This window comes from Notamacropus eugenii, chromosome 4 (assembly GCF_028372415.1).
Source record: "Notamacropus eugenii isolate mMacEug1 chromosome 4, mMacEug1.pri_v2, whole genome shotgun sequence".
Taxonomy (NCBI): Eukaryota; Metazoa; Chordata; class Mammalia; order Diprotodontia; family Macropodidae; genus Notamacropus; species Notamacropus eugenii.
The window spans coordinates 322,491,012-322,509,188 of record NC_092875.1 but is presented as its reverse complement, the minus strand read 5'-3'; the positions used below and the strand labels follow the sequence as shown (position 1 = coordinate 322,509,188).

General features: G+C 36.8%; 1 protein-coding gene across 1 annotated transcript in view; it reads right to left on the bottom strand.

The window, feature by feature from the left end:
• Window positions 1–1,491, bottom strand: part of LOC140502861 (unconventional myosin-Vb-like) — a 104,661-nt gene extending 103,170 nt beyond the window's left edge. Inside the window, exon 1 of the mRNA XM_072606919.1 lies at window positions 1,388–1,491. The gene's annotated coding sequence lies outside the window, so the exon portion shown is untranslated. The remainder of the gene's footprint in view (window positions 1–1,387) is intronic.
• Between the last annotated feature and the right edge of the window lie 16,686 nt (window positions 1,492–18,177).

Below are 18,177 nucleotides of genomic sequence, written 5' to 3'. Positions count from 1 at the left end.
TCAGGGTCACACAGCTAGTAAGTGTCCAAGGCCAGGTTTGAACTCAGGTCCTCCTGAATCCAGGGATGTATTCATTGTGCCACCTAGGCCTAAACAGTACTGAGCACAACCTGGAGTCAACTCAGGTTCTCTAACTTCCCAAATTCTTAAATCCAAGGCTAGCTCCCTTCACTTCACTTCCAAATGAGTCCATTCAGAAGAGAAAATCATGGAAGCTAGCATACCGAGGAACAGTTTCATGAATAAGGAAAAACTTGAGAGAGGCCCCAATAGATAGGATTTACACAGACAGAAAGAAAGACCTGATGGGAAGCAGAATAAGTACCTACTATCACTATATTGGTAGTCAGTTAGGTGGCACAGTGAAAAGAGGAATAACCCTGTAGTTAGGAAGATCTGAGTTCAAATCTTGCCACTTACTTTCCATAAGCAAGCCAAGTAACTTCTGTCTGCCTCAATTTCCTCATCTGTATGGAGGATAATGTCACCTACTTCAAAGAACTGTTTTGAGGATCAAATGAGACAATAGCAGTAAATTGCTTTGCAAAGCTTAAAGCATTATGTATATACCAGGCTTTATTAGAAAAGAGAATGTGTTGCTATGGAATTCAGGGAAAGAAGAAAGTACAGCATTGGGAGAGATTTCCCTGGGATGCTTCTGTGACACCAAGACTGGGGAAACTGCTGAATAGGGTGGCAGGTAATTATATCAGAAGATATGCTAGGATGTTTAGAGGATCTAGATTTTAGGAAGAGATTTGTGTCCTTTGCCCACTGGTTTTTTCTGGATGTCTTGATGTCTGGACATCTGATCCTGACCTGAAGGAAGGGCAGCGTTAGGCATCAAGCACATGATAAAAAGCTGGAATTAATACAATATGATTGGAAGACAGTGAGGAGACTGACCTGCTAAAGTAGAGAGTATGTGTTGAATGATGTTGGAAAATAAAAGTTAAGTCAAAAGGAGACTGACTGTAGAAGGTCTTAAATGTCAGGCTGAGAACTCTGGACAATGGTGAGTCCTTGAAAGCTTTGTAATAGTGAATTAACAAATACCCATTGAGTTCTAAATTTTGCCCCGCTCTGTCCCCTCCCCTCCTCCCCAAGACAGTGTGCAGTCTGATGTAAGCTACACATATACATTCATAGTAAACATATTTTCACGTGATGTTGTAAAGAAGACTTAAAACCCAGTAGTATTCTTATCCAATCATCACAATTGACATTAAATGTCATTTTGAGTCATTAAAAGATTGCTTAATTGTAGCATATAATTTTCTTATTGTCAAATGTCCAAGAAGTCATTAAAATTAAGACAGAGGACAACAGTGAAGGAAATATGAAGGGTAGACTAAAGAGGTACAGAAATAGTGAGAGGAAGGCTTACCTTGTTGGCTTTGTGGTCTGCTTACATGTGAACTTCAGGGCTTGTTGGGTTGATTCACACTAAGGAAGACATGCTCTTCTCCTCTCCTTTCACCATCTTCCAAGGCTCCGCCCAGCTGTTTGATTCCTCAATTGTCCCCAACTGAGGGGCCAAGCATTTGGTCAGAAGCAATTGTCCTGGTTTGATCTAATAATGTGAGTATAGACAGTATAAAGTTCAGAGGACATTAATGGAATGAACATTCTGTTTGTAAACAGGAAAAACAGATTCAAGTCCTAGTGCACACATTTGTTAACAAGTTGCCTGGCCCCTCTGAACCTGAGTTTTCTCAATGTTTAGACCATTCAGTTGGTATTCTCAGTATATAATATTGACTTCTAATACTCAATGCCTTATTATTTATCCGAATATTTAATATTCCACTTGTCTCTTAAACATATATTAATAAATATTATTCAAGATGTAATCTGAATCCCCATTGTTTTCCCAGTTGACTCCACCAGGAAATACAATTTCCCCCAAAATAGTTAAGTAAAATATGAAAGGGTGATCACAACTGATAACATAGGCAGCCTACACCTTAGTAGTTTTACATTTGCTAAAAAAAAAAAAAAAAAGTGTATGCTTCATAAATTAGTACCAATGTTTTCCAGTTTTTTCTGATGTTTTGACTGATATCTAAAGTTGTCTTCCTTTGAATAGTTACAGACGTTGTGCATATTGATTATTTTGTGTCTGATTTGTTTGCTCTGTATCACTTCTTATAAGTCTTTTCATATTTCTTTACATTTTTATCTGTCATTCTTTAGAGGCCACAATATTCCATTCCATTTACATGCTACTATTTGTTCAGCTTATGTATACATTTTCCCCTAGATTGTTGTCATTGTTGTTCAGTTATTTCAGTTGCTACTGACTCCTTGTGGTTCCATTTTGGGTTTTCTTGGTCGAGAGAATGAAGTGGTTTTGCCATTTCCTTCTCCAGCTCATTTTACAGATAGGAAACTGAGGCAAACAGGGTTAAAGTGACTTGCCCAGCATCACATAGCTAGTAAGTGTCTGAGGCCAGATTTGAATTCAAGAAAATGAGTCTCCCTGATTCCAGGTCTATCACTCTGTCTACTATGCCACCTCACTACTCTTTCCTCTAGATTATGCTATTACAAATAGTGCTACTATGAATATTTTCAGAGAGTTCTTTTCTTATTGTCAGTAACTGCCTTGGGGTATAAAACTTATAGATAGGTTGCTAAGTTATAGATGTGAACTGGTTTGTAAATTGTCTTACATAATTCTTACATAATTACATAATTCCAAATTGTTTAGAACTAATTTGTAATTCTATCAGCAGTGAATTATTATACCTATTTTCCCACATTCTCTCCCCTCCACCTCTGCCCCCAAAACCAAATGTTTGCAGTCTTTACAATATTATGGGTATATAGTAATCTCAGAACTGTGTTCACATGCATTTCTCTGAATATTAATGATTGAACACTTTTTAAATAGTTGTTAATCATTAGTATTTCTTCTCAGAATTTTTTTCATATCCTTTAACCAATTACCTATTAGTCTATGGATCTTAATCTTATAGATTTCTGTTAATTTCCCATAGATTTTGGAAGTTAGATTTTTTGTGCAAAGATTATCTTCCATATCTAAGCCTAGCTGCATTTTTGTAATTTGGGCAAAAACTTTTTAATTTTTGTATAGTTGAGGCCATCTGCCTTTTATAATAATACTCATGCCTCAGATGTATAAAAATTCATATTCTATCCATACCTTCTTAATAGTGTAAGTTTTTTATATTTAACTCAATTATGCATTTGGAAGTTTTTGTATTGCATGGTGTAAGATGCTGATCTAAATTTATTTATAGCCAGACAATTCCAGTTTTCCTAGCAGTTCTTGTCATAAAAAGTTCTTCCCACTAAACTTTGTATCCTTAGGTTTATCAAAGATCAGTTATCTCTCTCTCTCTCTTTGTCTCTTTTTCACTCTCTCTCTCTGTCTCCACACACACACACACACACACACACACACACACACACACACACACACTCATACACACACACATATATATAACGTGCATTTTTAAGTCTTGCTTATTTAATATATTCCATTCATAAACTATTTCATTTTTTTATCCAACAAAAGATACTTTTGAGAATTGCTGTTTTGTAATATATTTTGTGATATGGCAATGTTAAATCCCTTTAATCTCCACTCCCCCACTGCCCAACCCAATTGTTTCTTTCTATATTCTTGAACTTTTGTTATTCTATATGAATTTTATGATTATTTTATATAATTTTATAAAGTACCCTTTTGATAATTTGATTCACTTAGAATTAAATTATTGATTAATATGATTAGTATCACCATTTATGCTGTATGGACTTGAAGTGGCCATAAACCTTGAATATCTCTCCACTTATTTAGTCTTTCATTATTTCTGTGAAAATTGTTTTGTAGTTATAGAAAGCTTATGTTATGTCTTTGTAACTTAACTCTAAGATATTTAATGTATGCTATGGTTATATTAAAGGACAATTCTCTTTCTAGCTTTGTCCTAAGGTTGTTAAAGTAGTAAACTTAGCTACTGATGCTTTTATGGATTTATTTTGAATCCTACTACTTTACTAAATCTATTGTCTTGATTAATTTTTTGTTGATTTTCTAGAGGTATCAAAATAAACTATCATATCACCAGTAAATACAGTTTTCTTCTGCTTTTTTGCTGATATTAATTTTCTTAATTTCTTTTTCTTACTCTGCATTGGCCATACTCTATTGTCTGGAAAGCACTCTCAAAGGACGAGAGGAACAGAAGGAAGAAGTACAGCTGAGTCCTACCCCAGGACAGTCACAAAAGATTTAGAAAATACATCAAATTGAATAATCAGTTTGTAAAATCTAAGGGAAAAAAAAATCACAGGAAGTAATTCTTTTTCCAGACCAGATCAGCATTGGGAAACATTGAGAGAGGTCTGTAAACAATGGAGATTGGGTCTAGCCAGGTGAACCAAAGAAACAAGAATTTCCAAACCCCCAGAGAGGAATCTGACCTTTTGGAGGATCAGGGTCCATTTGACAATCCTGTCACTTACTACTCCATTCTGAATCACAGATGCAGGGCAGACTGAGGAGGAGACTTGTACTTAGGAATGAAATTCTAGGGAACAAGCATCTATGGGCCCTAGACTAAGCAAGGAGCAAGTTCAGAAGCAGGGAGGATCTATGTGGTTCTGACCCTAGAAGTAGAGTAGGATCTCAATTCCAGTCTCCATTCAAATCTGAAGCCTGCAGAGGTGCAACCAGGGGAAAAAACTTAGGACAAAGGGCAGTGTAGAATTCTATTACTACAACGAGAAGAGCCTTCCAGCTAGTTAATAGTGATTGAATCCAACAGCAGTCTACTGGAACTTCATTCATGGTCAAGCCAACAGGTGTGTTGCTCAGACCTAAACCCAGGTCAGAAACTTGCAGAGCTCATATGAGTAGGGTAGTGAACACTCTTCTTACACCAGACCTCTTTGGGAGTATTGAAAGATCTCAGTTCCCCAGCCTGAGATGTCCCTGAGATCCTGTAATAACACAATATGTGATACTTCATTAGCAGCAGGACCTAAAAGGACATAAACTCGACACACTAATTCTCTTTAGAAACGTGCAGATCCCAGCCCTAACATAAAGTCTAAAGTCAGGAAGTAAGCTGAGAGAATGGGAAAATAATCTCACCCACCATAAGGGGCTATTTTGGTAACTGAAATACTTGAGATATATACACAGAAGTCTACAAAACATTTGTAAGAAAAACCTTTTTTAAAATAGTGCATGCATGCACGTAACTAGAATTCCCAAAATAGATTACACAAAACATTATTTTTTTAAAATTGAGAATGTTGTTATAAATGAAATGAGAATGAAAAGAAAATTTTGGGAAAGAAATGAGCTTTATGAAAGGAAGATTTGAAAAGAGAATTTGTAGCTTGACACTAGAGGTACAAAATTTTCTCCAACAACAATCTCCCTGAAAATTAGAATTAAATAAAAGTTAATAACTCTATGAAGCAATAAGAAGTATCAAAACAAGTTCAAAAAATTAAAACTATAGGGGAAAAATATGAGGTACTTTACAGCAAAAGCAACAAATTTGGAAAATAGATTAAAGAGAGATAATTTGAGAATCATTTAATGTCCTGAAAGCTATCCCAAGAAAAAGGGACCTAGTCATTAATTTTGTAAAAAAAAATCATGAAAGAAAACTGCCCAGATCTTTTGAATCAGAAGGCAAAGTAAAAATAGGAGGAATGCAAAAATTACCTCTTGTAAAAAACATCAAAATGGAAACACCCAGAAGCATCATAGCTAAAGTCCTGAACCTCTAGGTAAAAGCAAAAATATCACAAGCAGCCAGAAAGTCAATAGTGAGTGAACATTTATTAAGCACCTATTATGTGCCAGGCACTGTGCTGAGGTCTGGGGATCCAAAGAAAGGCATAAGATAGTCCTTGCCCTCAAAGAGCTCACAATCTAATAAGGGAAAACAATTCATTAAACAGAAGTTGAAAGAGGGGATAGTAGCTAGTATAAGCATGTAGAAGTCTTGCAGTCAGATAAGAAATGATCTGAGGAGGTATGAAGTTGCAAAATTGATTTCTTCTTGCAGAATGATGAGTTTTTGGAGATCTTGAAATCCAGGAAGTCAGCCAGGTGGAACCTAATGAAATGAGTTTCTTGGGTGCACTCTTAAAATGTTAAAGGATTAAGGAGGAGCTCTCCAATGTCCAACTTTAACCCTCTCCAATCAGAGGGAAGTAGGGATGTCAGAGATGGGTAGTGGTAAGGAAGTATGAAATTCAGAGTTGATTTCATCTTGCAGAATGATGAGTTTCTGGAGATCATGAAATCTAAGTGGGAAATGATGAGAAAGAATTCAAATACTGAGGAGCTACAGTCAGCATCCCACAAGATTTAGCAGTAGGCCCTATAAACCTTGGAATATTCTAGAAGGCCAAAGATCTAGGCTTACAACCAAGAATAATTCACTCAGCAAAACTGAGCATAATGCTTGTTGTTGTTCAGTTGGGTCCAACTCTTCATGACCCCACTTGGGGTTTTCTTAGCAAAGATACTGGTGTAGTGTGCCATTTCTTCCTCCAACTCATTTTATAGATGAGGAACTGAGGCTAATGAGGTTAAGTGATTTGCCTAGGGTCACACAGCTCATAAGTGTCTGAGGCCAGATTTGAACTCAGAAACATGAGTCTTCTTGATCAGAGGTTCAGCACTCTATCTACTGAGCCACCTAACCACACCACATATAATCCTATTGGGGTAGGGGGAAAGGATCATTAATTAAATAAAGGATTTTTAAGAATTTCTGATGAAAAGACCAGAGCTGCATAGAAATTTTGTAATACAAATTCAGAAGTCAAGAGAAACAGAAAGGTAAACACGAGCAAATAATCATAAAGAATTAAACAAGGATAAACTGTTTAATTCTAATATGAGGAAATGATACATCTATCCCCTGGGAACCTTGTCATTGTGAAGGCTCATAGAAAGGGTCTATTACAGAGGGCCTGTTATGTTTGACAACCTTAAAAGAATAATGGAAAGGGTAGGGAAAAAGAATATAGTGGCAGGATGGGGGAGAAAAGGTGAGGAAAATTGTCTCACATAATCAGAGTTTGCAAGTAGAAGGCTATATAAACAAGGTAGAAGGAGTAGGGGATGGCATAGAGTGACATAAACCTCATTTTCATCTGAACTGGCCAAAGCAAGGAAGAATATATATCTTGGTTGGTTACAGAAATACATTTCACTCAACAGGGAAATCGGATGGAAAAGGAAGAAGGATGAGGGGACAATAAGAAAGAGGTTTAAAGGAAGAATTACTCCTAAGCAAAACAAAGGAAAGTGGATTATGAAAAGAGGCTTGAAAGAAGATGAAAAAAAGCATAAGAACCTATGTTTGGATTATGGATGAGAGACAGAGAAAAGACGCAGTGGGGCGGAGTCATAGTGTATCAAAACTAGAGAGTTGGGGCTGAGCACACTCTTCTCTCCACATCCTCTTCTTATCGAAAAAGAAAGGGACAGGAAATAAAGAGAAAGAAACATATAAAAGGATTAGTATGGAGGGAAATACACGATTAACAATTATAACTGTGAGTTTGAAAGGGATAAATTCACTTATAAAATAGGAGAGTATAATAAAATGGATTACAAAGAAGAATCCAACACTATGTGGTTTACAAGAAAGCACACAATTAAAATAATTAGAGCAAAATCAGTTATGCTTTACCTGAAGTAAAGATTAAAAAACTCTGATCAATTCAGTCTCAAACCACAATCCCAAACCCAACAATGAAACGTGCTACCCATCTCCCGACAGAGAAGTGGACTTGATCTGCAGAATGAAACATACATTTTTAGACATGGCCAATGGGAGAATTTGTTTTACTATACTTATGTGTTATAAGAGTTTTGTTTTCCTTTTTTTCCAGTGGGAGAGAGTGATAGGAGGAAGAGAAAATTAATGTGTAACTGACAGAAAGTAAAATAAAAGAAGAAACATTTTTAGAAAAGGAAAAAAATCCCTCTCACCTCACCTCTGATTCTTAGAACCCTTACTTCCTTCAAGACTCAACTCAAGAACCATCTTCTCTCTTAATTTCTTCTTCATCTACCTTGTTGCTAGTGTTTCCCTACCAAATTACATTTTGTGTATACATATATTATATATACCCATTGTATATACACGGATATATAGACATAGATAATGTAAATTATGTATATACTTATATATGTATATCTATACATACATACATATATATATACTCATGTCTTCTTCCCCCCTCAAAAGTATAATGTGTTTCCTTTTTGTCTTTATATACTGACCCAGAGCCCAGTGCCTGGCACATAATAGGTACTTAATAAATACTTACTGATCAATAGACAAATATTAATGGATTTTTTCTCTATTACAAACAATGTTAGTTTTTCTTCTTAGATAAATGATTTTGATCATATTAAGGAAAGATTCTTTCTTTCCTATACCTTTCTTTAACATACATGAATCCTACATTTTAGTAAAGCTTTACCTGAATGTATTATGTAATAATGTAATTTATGGTATTTTTATTTATCTGATTTATGCAAATGTTTTCATAATGTTGAGTTGTATATTCCTGGTATAAATCCAAATTGGGCATAATGAATTTTTTGTAATGTTGTTGTAATATCTTTGCCAGTATTTTATTTAATGTTTTGTTTCAAAGATCACTGGAGATAGTAATCTGCTTTTCTGCTCTTTTCCTTTTTTATTTATTGTTCCTTGGTTTTAAAATTGTTATCTTTTATGAGGTGGGTTTTTTTCCTCAATTTTTGACACCATTTTATGTAAAATAGGGATTATTTGTGGGTTAAATGTTTGTTAAAATTAACTTATAAATCCTTCTAGAACTGGAAGATTTTTAATGTGTGTGAAATCATACTTAAAAGCTTCTTTTCAGTTTTTCTAAAAATATTTTTTAAAACTTTTATTCAATTTTATTCTTTTTTCAGTTCTAGATTCTCTCCCTCTCCTCAAACCCTCCTCTACCCTCTACCCACTAAGAAGGCAATCATGCAAAATAAATATTGACATTAGCCATATTCTGAAGAAAAAAGAAGAAGGAAAAAAATACGCTTCTACTATCGGTACTCTGACATCAATTCTCTATCTGGAGATGGATAGTACTTTTCATCTCCCTAATCATTTGAAACTGGATTTCTGTTTGAGTATCAAACTGAATGGGTTCAAACTGTTATGGTTATAGTGTGATCAGTTACTAAGTCTTTCACTTTTGATTAGTTTAAAAATATTGCTGTCAACTGTGTAAGTTGTTCTCTCGGTTCTGCTCAGTTCACTTCGTATCAGTTCATCCAAGTCTTCCCTGTTTTTTTCTGAAACAATCCCTATCACCATTTCTTACTACATAATAGAATCCCATCACAATCATATACTCTAATTTGTTCAACCATTCCCCAGTTGATGGACATCTCCTCAGTTTCTAATTCTTTGTTACCATACTCCCCAAAAAGGGAGTATGCTATAAATATTTTTGGACATGAGTCATTTTTTTTCCTTTGGTATCTTTTGGGGTTTAGAACTAATATCAGTATTGCTAGATCAAAGGGTATGCACAATTTAATTACTTTTTGATCATACTTACAAATTGACTTCCAGAATAATTGGGTTAGTTCACATCTCCAGCAACAGTGTGTTAGTTAGTATTAGTATATTCCCACAATCTCTCTATCATTTATCATTTTTCTGTCATTTTAGTCAGTCTGATGTGTAAGAAGGTACCTCTGAATTCTTTTAATGTGCATTTCTCTAATTATTAGTGATTTAGAGTGTTTTTATATGACTATTGAAAACTCTGATTACTTTCTCTGAAATCTACCAGTTTATTTGCCGAGCTTGACCATGCGTCAACAACTGGGGAATGATGCTTATTCTTAAAAATTTGCCCTACTGCCTGGCACATAGTAGGGACATATATGTGTATGTGTGTGTGTGCTTATACATAAATACATCTATTTCTATGTATTTGAGAAGTGTATTGTGCAGTTTATACTATATTTATTTATCTGATTTATGCAGAATGTTTTCATAATGTTGAATTGTTCATTCCTTGTATAAAACACACACACATATACATACAGTGACACACACAGACACACTCACACACATATACATGTGTGTGTGTATTTTGGATTTAGAACTAGTAGTAGTATTGCTGGTCCAAAAGTTATGTACAGTTTAATTACCTTCTACTTATATTTCCAAATTACTTTCCAGAATATTTGGGCTAGTTTACAGCTCCACCAACAGCGTATTAATGTTCATATATTCTCATAATCTCTCCATCATTTATCACTTTCCTTTTCTATCATCTTAGTCAATCTGATGTTTGGTTTCTGTGTTCATTTTTTTCTGTATATCATGTACCTAATCTGTTCTATTGATCAACCACTTTGTTTCTTATCCAGTTCCAAATCATTTTGATGATTACAGCTTTGTAATATAATTTGAGGTCTGGCACTACTAGACCTCTCCCCTTCCCTTCCAGTTTAAAAAATATTCCTTTGATACTCAATTCTTTTTCCTCCAGAGGAATTTTTTTCTAGCTCTGTTACTATTTCTAGCTCTGTAAAGTACAGTAATTAATTAGGTTGCTTGGTTGGTATGTCACCAAATAAGTAAATTAGTTTAAGTAATACTGTCATTTTTATTATATTTGCTTAGCCTACCAAAGGGCAATTAATATTTCTCCAATTATATAGATCTGTCTGTATTTGCATGATTTTTGTAATTATTTTCATGTGGTTCATATGTGTGTCTTGGCAGGTAGACTCCCAAATATTTTATAACATTTATAGTTATTTTGAAGATGGCGGAGTAGAAAGACGCACATACACATAGCTCCGAACCCACAACCCACAGAACGGCTAGAGGGGACCAACTCACGGTGAATTCTGCACCCAGAGGCCACGGAATATTGGAGCGAGGGAGATTTCTGTTCCGGAGAGACCTGCAAACCTCTCGCGGGGGATCCTTCGCGCTGTGGACTGGGCGCCAGGACTGGGAGCTGAGTGCAGCCCTGCAGCGGCCGCGACACCGTGAGGAAAAGATCCGAGCGGGCTACGGGGACGGGATATCCTGCGGCCACGCAGGTCCCTCCACCCACAGAGGGACCTGCAAACCTCTCGCAAAAGGCCCGTCTCACTGCAGACGCGGAGCCCAGCCCAGACCTGCGGCAGCCACGGCTCTGAGAGGTACAGATCCGAGCAGGCTTCAGCGACGGGATCTCCAGCGGCGGCACAAGCCCCTCCACCCACAGGTGACGAGGTTTGGTGAGAGTCTCTTTGGCGGGTCGAGAGGGGAGTGGGGTGCCCCCATGGCTTGGCCCCCCCGGGAGATAGAAGCTGAGAGGTGGCTGCATACAGGGGCTCCCCAAGCTGGCGGGAGCCTGGATCCATTGTGGAAGGTCTGTGCATAAACCCCCTGAGGGAACTGAGCCTGAGAGGCAGCCCTGCCCCAACCTGACCATCTGAACTTAATTCTCACACGGAATAGCAGCCCTGCCCCTGCCAAAAGCCCTAAGGCGGGAAGCAGCATTTGAATCTCAGTCCCCAAACGCTGGCTGGGAAGACCAGGAGGTGAGGTGGGTGTGAGGAGAATATTCAGAGGTCAAGCCACTGGCTGGGGAGAATGCCCAGAAAAGGGAAAAGAAATAAAACTATAGAAGGGTACTTTCTCGGAGAAAAGACACTTCCTCCCTTCCTTTCTGACGAGGAAGAACAATGCTTACCATCAGGCAAAGACACAGAAATCAAGGATTCTGTGTCCCAGCCCACCCAATGGGCTCGGGCCATGGAAGAGCTCAAAAAGAATCTTGAAAATCAAGTTAGAGAGGTGGAGGAAAAACTGGGAAGAGAAATGAGAGGGATGAAAGAGAAGCATGAAAAGCAGATCAGCTCCCTGCTAAAGGAGAACCAAAAAAATGTTGAAGAAATTAACACCTTGAAAACTAGCCTAACTCAATTGGCAAAAGAGGTTCAAAAGGCCAATGAGGAGAAGAATGCTTTCAAAAACAGAATTAGCCAAATGGAAAAGGAGATTCAAAAGCTCACTGAAGAAAATAGATCTTTCAAAACTGGAATGGCACAGATGGATGCTAAGGACTTTTTGAGAAAGACAGATATCACAGAACATAGCAAGAAATTCGAAAAATGGAAGATAATGTGAAATATCTTATTGGAAAAACAACTGACCTGGAAAATAGAATCGGGAGAGACAATGTAAAAATTCTGGGACTACCTGAAAACCATGATCAAAAGAAGAGCCTAGACATCATCTTCCATGAAATTATCAAGGAAAACTGCCCTGAGATTCAAGAACCAGAGGGCAAAATAAATATTCAAGGAATCCGCAGAACACCGCCTGAAAGAGATCCAAAAAGAGAAACTCCTAGGAGCATTGTGGCCAAATTCCAGAATTCCCAGGTGAAAGAGAAAATATTGCAAACAGCTAGAAAGAAACAATTCAAGTACTGTGGAAATACAATCAGGATAACACAAGATCTAGCACCCTCTACATTAAGGGATCGAAGGGAATGGAATAGGATATTCCAGAAGTCAAAGGAACTAGGACTAAAACCAAGAATCACCTACCCAGCAAAACTGAGTATAATACTTCAGGAGAAAAGATGGTCTTTCAATGAAATAGAGGATTTTCAAATTTTCTTGATGAAAAGACCAGAGCTGAAAAGAAAATTTGACTTTCTAACACAAGAATGAAGAGAACCATGAAAAGGTGAACAGCAAAGAGAAGTCATAAGGGACTTACTAAAGTTGAACTGTTTACATTCCTACATGGAAAGACAATATTTGTAACTCTTGAAACATTTCAGTATCTGGGTACTGGGTGGGAGTACACACACACACACATGCACACACTCACACATACATAGAGACAGAGTGCACAGAGTGAATTGAAGAGGATGGGATCATATCTTAAAAAAAAAATGAAATCAAGCAGTGAGAGAGAAATATTGGGAGGAGAAAGGGAGAAGTTGAATGGGGCAAATTATCTCTCATAAAAGAGGCAAGCAAAAGACTTATTAGTGGAGGGATAAAGAGGGGAGGCAAGAGAAAAACATGAGGTCTATCTCATCACATTCCACTAAAGGAAAGAATAAAATGCACACTCATTTTGATACGAAAACCTATCTCATAATACAGGAGAGTGGGGGACAGGGGCACAAGCAGGGTGGGGGGGAGGATGGAGGGGAGGGCATGGGGAGGAGAATGCAATCCGAGGTTGACACTCATGGGGAGGGAAAGGATCATAAGAGAATAGAAGTAATGGGGGACAGGATAGGATGGAGGGAAATATAGTTAGTCCTATACAACACAACTAGTATGGAAATCATTTGCAAAACTACACAGATTTGGCCTATATTGAATTGCTTGTCTTCCAAGGGGAAGGGGTGGAGAGGGAGGGAGCTAAAGAAGTTGGAACTCAAAGTGTTAGGATCAAATGTAATGTTCTTACCACTGGGAAATAAGAAATACAGGTTAAGGGGTCAAGAAAGCTGTCTGGCCCTACAGGACAGAAGAGAAGACGGAGACAAGGGCAGGGAGGGAGGATAGAGGAGAGAGCAGATTGGTCACAGGGGCAATTAGAATGCTTGGGTTTGGGGGGGGAGGGGATAAAAGGGGAGAAAATTTGTAACCCAAAATTTTGTGAAAATAAATGTTAAAAGTTAAATTAAAAAAAAAAAAAGAGTGACAGCGGATATGCTCTACTATCTTCAACTACATAATTTGTTTTAGTCTCTTGACTTTTTCCTTGATTTTGTAGCAAACTTATTCTCTCTCCCATTGAAGTCATTGGGGAACAAAATGAACACATTTTGGAGATTCACTAAATAGACAACTCTGAAGTGATATATGAAAAGGGTAAACCTCCAGAGACCTTATCTATACCAATGCATAGAATTCTAGAATTACCAGGAACTTTGGAGAAACTTACATCCATATATTTCTCTATTGGTCCACTGTTGGGCAACATAGAAGATTGCTTTGAATGTACTTCTACAAGTACATTGAATACAAAGAAGCTGCTCCATATATAGGATGGACTACCTGTATTCTTTTCATCCACATCATTCTTTTGATTCTCTTTCCTTTCTCCTCCAAATGATCCCAGTCTTTGATTTCTGTCCCATTGCACTCAAAGGGGAACCAAATGAACAGATTTTGACAATTCACTTAAAGAGAAAACTCTGAAGTGATATATGAAACGGTTAAACCTTCAGATCCCCAGTCTATAGCAATACACAAAATTCACCTATTACCAGCAACTTTCGAGAAATTTTCAAACATATCTTTCTCTGTCGGTCCATTGGGCAATATGGAAGATTTCTTTGAATGTAACTCAACAAATACATTGAATACGAAGAAGCTGCTACATATGTATCATTATCTCCTCTACTCTCTTCCACTACATCATGAGTTTGGGGCTCTTCAGCTTGTCCTGGAAGATTTCGTAATCTTTGGTTTCTCTCCCATTGAGTCGATAGGGAGTCAAGTGAATGCATTTTTGCAATTCACATAAAGGGAAAACTCTGATATACATATATATATATATATATATATATATATATATATATATATATATATATATATATATATATATATATATATATCACTATGTTAAAAGGCTAAACCTCTAGAGACCTTATCTACAGCAATACACAAAATTCAAGTGTTACCAGTAACTTTCTTGAAATTTGCAGCCCTATCTTTCCCTATATGTACTTTGGGAACTATGGAAGATTCCTTTCAATGTAACTCAAAAAATACATTGAACATAAAGAAGCTGCTACATATATAGCATTGTCTAACTCTATTCTCTTCATACACACCATTAGTTTGAGGCTCTTTGTTTTCTCCTTGACATTTTCACAATCTTGTATTTCTGTCCCTTTGAATACAATGGGGGATCAAAAAGTCAGTCCCATGTGCTTGGGCAGAGAGGCAGATTGAAGGCCATCTGCATGGCCTCTGTGTCCTGTACACAGCTTTGACTCCCACGGCCCCTAAGTTGTTCAGGCCAAGATGATAGACAAGGAGCTGGGCCGTCAGGATTGTAGGGGCCATGCATCCACACCTCAGTTTGGCTATAGCAAAAGAAGGTTTCTTCAAGGGGTTTTGTTGGAAAAATCTGAGTGAATGTTCTTGAGTCCTCAATGCCATCAGCATCTCTCTTTTATATTGGGTCTTGCTTCTCTTTGGACGTTGTGCGTCTGATCTCACGTGAAAGAGAAGGAAACAAGAATTTAATATCAAAACTTCTTGGAAAACTAGACTAATGAGGTTATGTTAGAAAGAGTTTTTCAAATTACTTGGCATGCTGCAACTAATATTTGCAGGAATATTCTTTAGTTGCTTTCTTTTTCTCTTCTTTTTTTCCTATCTTCTTCTATAGACTGGAAGATTTCCCTACATCTCCAACAAGCGTGGCCAAACAAGAATTTCTGTATGTCATTCTGCTTACTTGGCTTTCAATTGATGTGCGGGTGTGTGATTTAGAAATAGAATGTATTATGCCTGTTGGTTTGTTACTGCTTTATTACTTCAATAGAGCTTCTTTTACCTTGCATGCTTTCATTACTGTAGCAATACATACCTACCTTACGAATCAGTGCTAATTTATCCTTGGGGAATGATAAGTACTTATAGGACTGTGGTCATGTGGAATTGATGGTTTCCTGCTTTGTTAATGGTTGATAAGTGTCTCACTTTAAAAGATGTTATCTCAAGCTTAGAACAGAAGATACAAAGTTCTTTTTTATTATAGTCAATAGTTCATCATAATTGCAAGTAGAATTATTAAAGCACTAATACCTAAGAGGTGATGTTCTTTTTAAATTATTTCTTTTTTTTAAAAATAGCTAGAGTAGAGCTTCTAATATTGGTTCCAGGAGGACAACTTTTGGTTGTTCTGTCCTCAAACCATATTACATTTTACTTATATTTTGAGGGATTTGATTTTTATCTGAATATGTTTAATAATGAGTTTTGCTGCAGATTTAAGATATTTGTTGAACAATAATCTTTAAAGAGCAAGACAGTGTTAAGGATCAAGAGGGAAAATGAAATAGGAGGTATTAGGCTTAGGTTTTAAAATGTGGGTGTTGGTTGGTCCTGTATTTCTTACTGGTAACTCCTAGATAGATGTCTTTTTCCCCTCTTGACCATTCTGATCTTTTCCAAGAGGTGACAGAAGTCAGTGAAGGCTTAGTAACGGAGAGCCCTGTCATTATCTGCTTGACTTTTATAATGATATTGTCATTTTCTTCCTATTTGTTGTAGAAATGATAGAAGCTAAAAAGAAGATTCAGAATTTAAAAAAAAAATTCTTCTTATCTGTCATTTCTTATCTTTTTTCCCCAATGTTCTGTTTCTTGGTGTGCTTAATGCTTTAGTAGAGTTTGACAGTTTCTTGTTTCATAGCAGCATGTGTGCAGTATTTAACTGGCATTAAAATAGTCTTTGGTCAAACAGAGTAAATAATTCCATTCTGGTTTTCCAAAAATGGCTGGAAATAGATACACAACTTTTATGTTTGATTTTATTGGAACCTTTTGTTTTCATATCACATTCCTTTGAGAATATAACTCCCCTACCCTCTTCTACACACACGCACACCCACACACACACCCACACCCACACATACACACACACATACACACACACACACACACACACACACACCCCACACACACATACACCCCCCCACACACACACATACACACACACACACACACACAAACACACACACACACACACACACACACACACAAACTGTAGCGTTTGCTAGGAGACATTCCCAACCTGAATGTTGGTACGTTTGCATCTGCTCACTCAGTGGATGTTCTTCAGTACTTGCTGGGTACCATGTAGCACTGGATGTACAAAGACAAAAAAAGCTAAAGGGTATCTACTCCCAGAAATCCTTCATTTGGGATGAGTTATGGGGATGGGGTGAGATGAGATATGTACTTATCTGCTCATATATGCGCACAAATAAGCAATGCAGGAAAATTTTGAAGTAATTGGCCTATTGGCATAGAGGCCAGGAGGAAGGCAGATTGTTGAATTGCATTAGCTCCCAGGAAAAGCCTTCTAATTACTTTAGTCATACTTCGTTAAAGGCTAAAGACTTTATGAACAGTTTCCTCTTTCATTCATTTTCTTTGTGTTTGATAGTTTATGACCATATATTTTTTAACATATAGCTGTAGCAACAGTACTCATCTCACCAGATTCATCATTTTTATGAATAAAAACTTATCACCTTGGGAAAGACATCTGAACATTATGCAAACCACCAAAAATGTTGTTAGCACCTCTGAAGATTATTTTTCACTTTTTTTGCAGGATTACAGTGCATACTGATTACCTTTTTAAGTAATGTGTTTGCAATTAATTTTACTTTTAATGTAACATTGTATGGGATATCTGTTATGTTAAAGCTGTATTAAAATCTAATGTAATCACAATGGCTTAAAATTAATGTTGTTTAATGTTGTTGGTTCATTTGAGCATAATCTTACAACTGATCTAAATCTAAATCATTTGGTATTTGTGCAGAAAGTCTTTATGAAATAATGAAGTAATATAAAAAGTTTCTAGTAAGAAGAGCTGATATTTTGAATGTAAAACCTAATTGCTTTTTCTTCTTCCAACCTCTAAAAGGATCATTGACTTGAAGACTGAATGTACAATTTTCTTCTATCTATACAACAAATATCAATTGAACCAGTTATGTACACAAGATTAGATACATTCAGATTGGAAATGCAGCTGAGGAGTGAGAACACATCAGTAGAATGCTTCCTTCTGTGCTGTATATTCTGGTTCTGACTTTGCCCAACTTCTTCAGGTTTTGTTTTTCTGTATATCTAGGAGGCTGCTGAAATGTCAGTAAAGTTCAGAGAGCTGTGGGCTGTGAAACATATGGCTCTAAAGGAATGATGCCTCACCCACAAAGCCTGTTGGACATTACTGCTTTCTTGTCTTGCCTGTATTTATTCGTTAGTCAAATAAAAAGGCTTGCCTAATATTTACCAGGGGATGGCAATCAGGAAAATAAATGATGCCCAGAAAATTGCTTTATTGACCTAGGTCATTTTAGGGTCATTCTGGGAAACAGAGTTTTG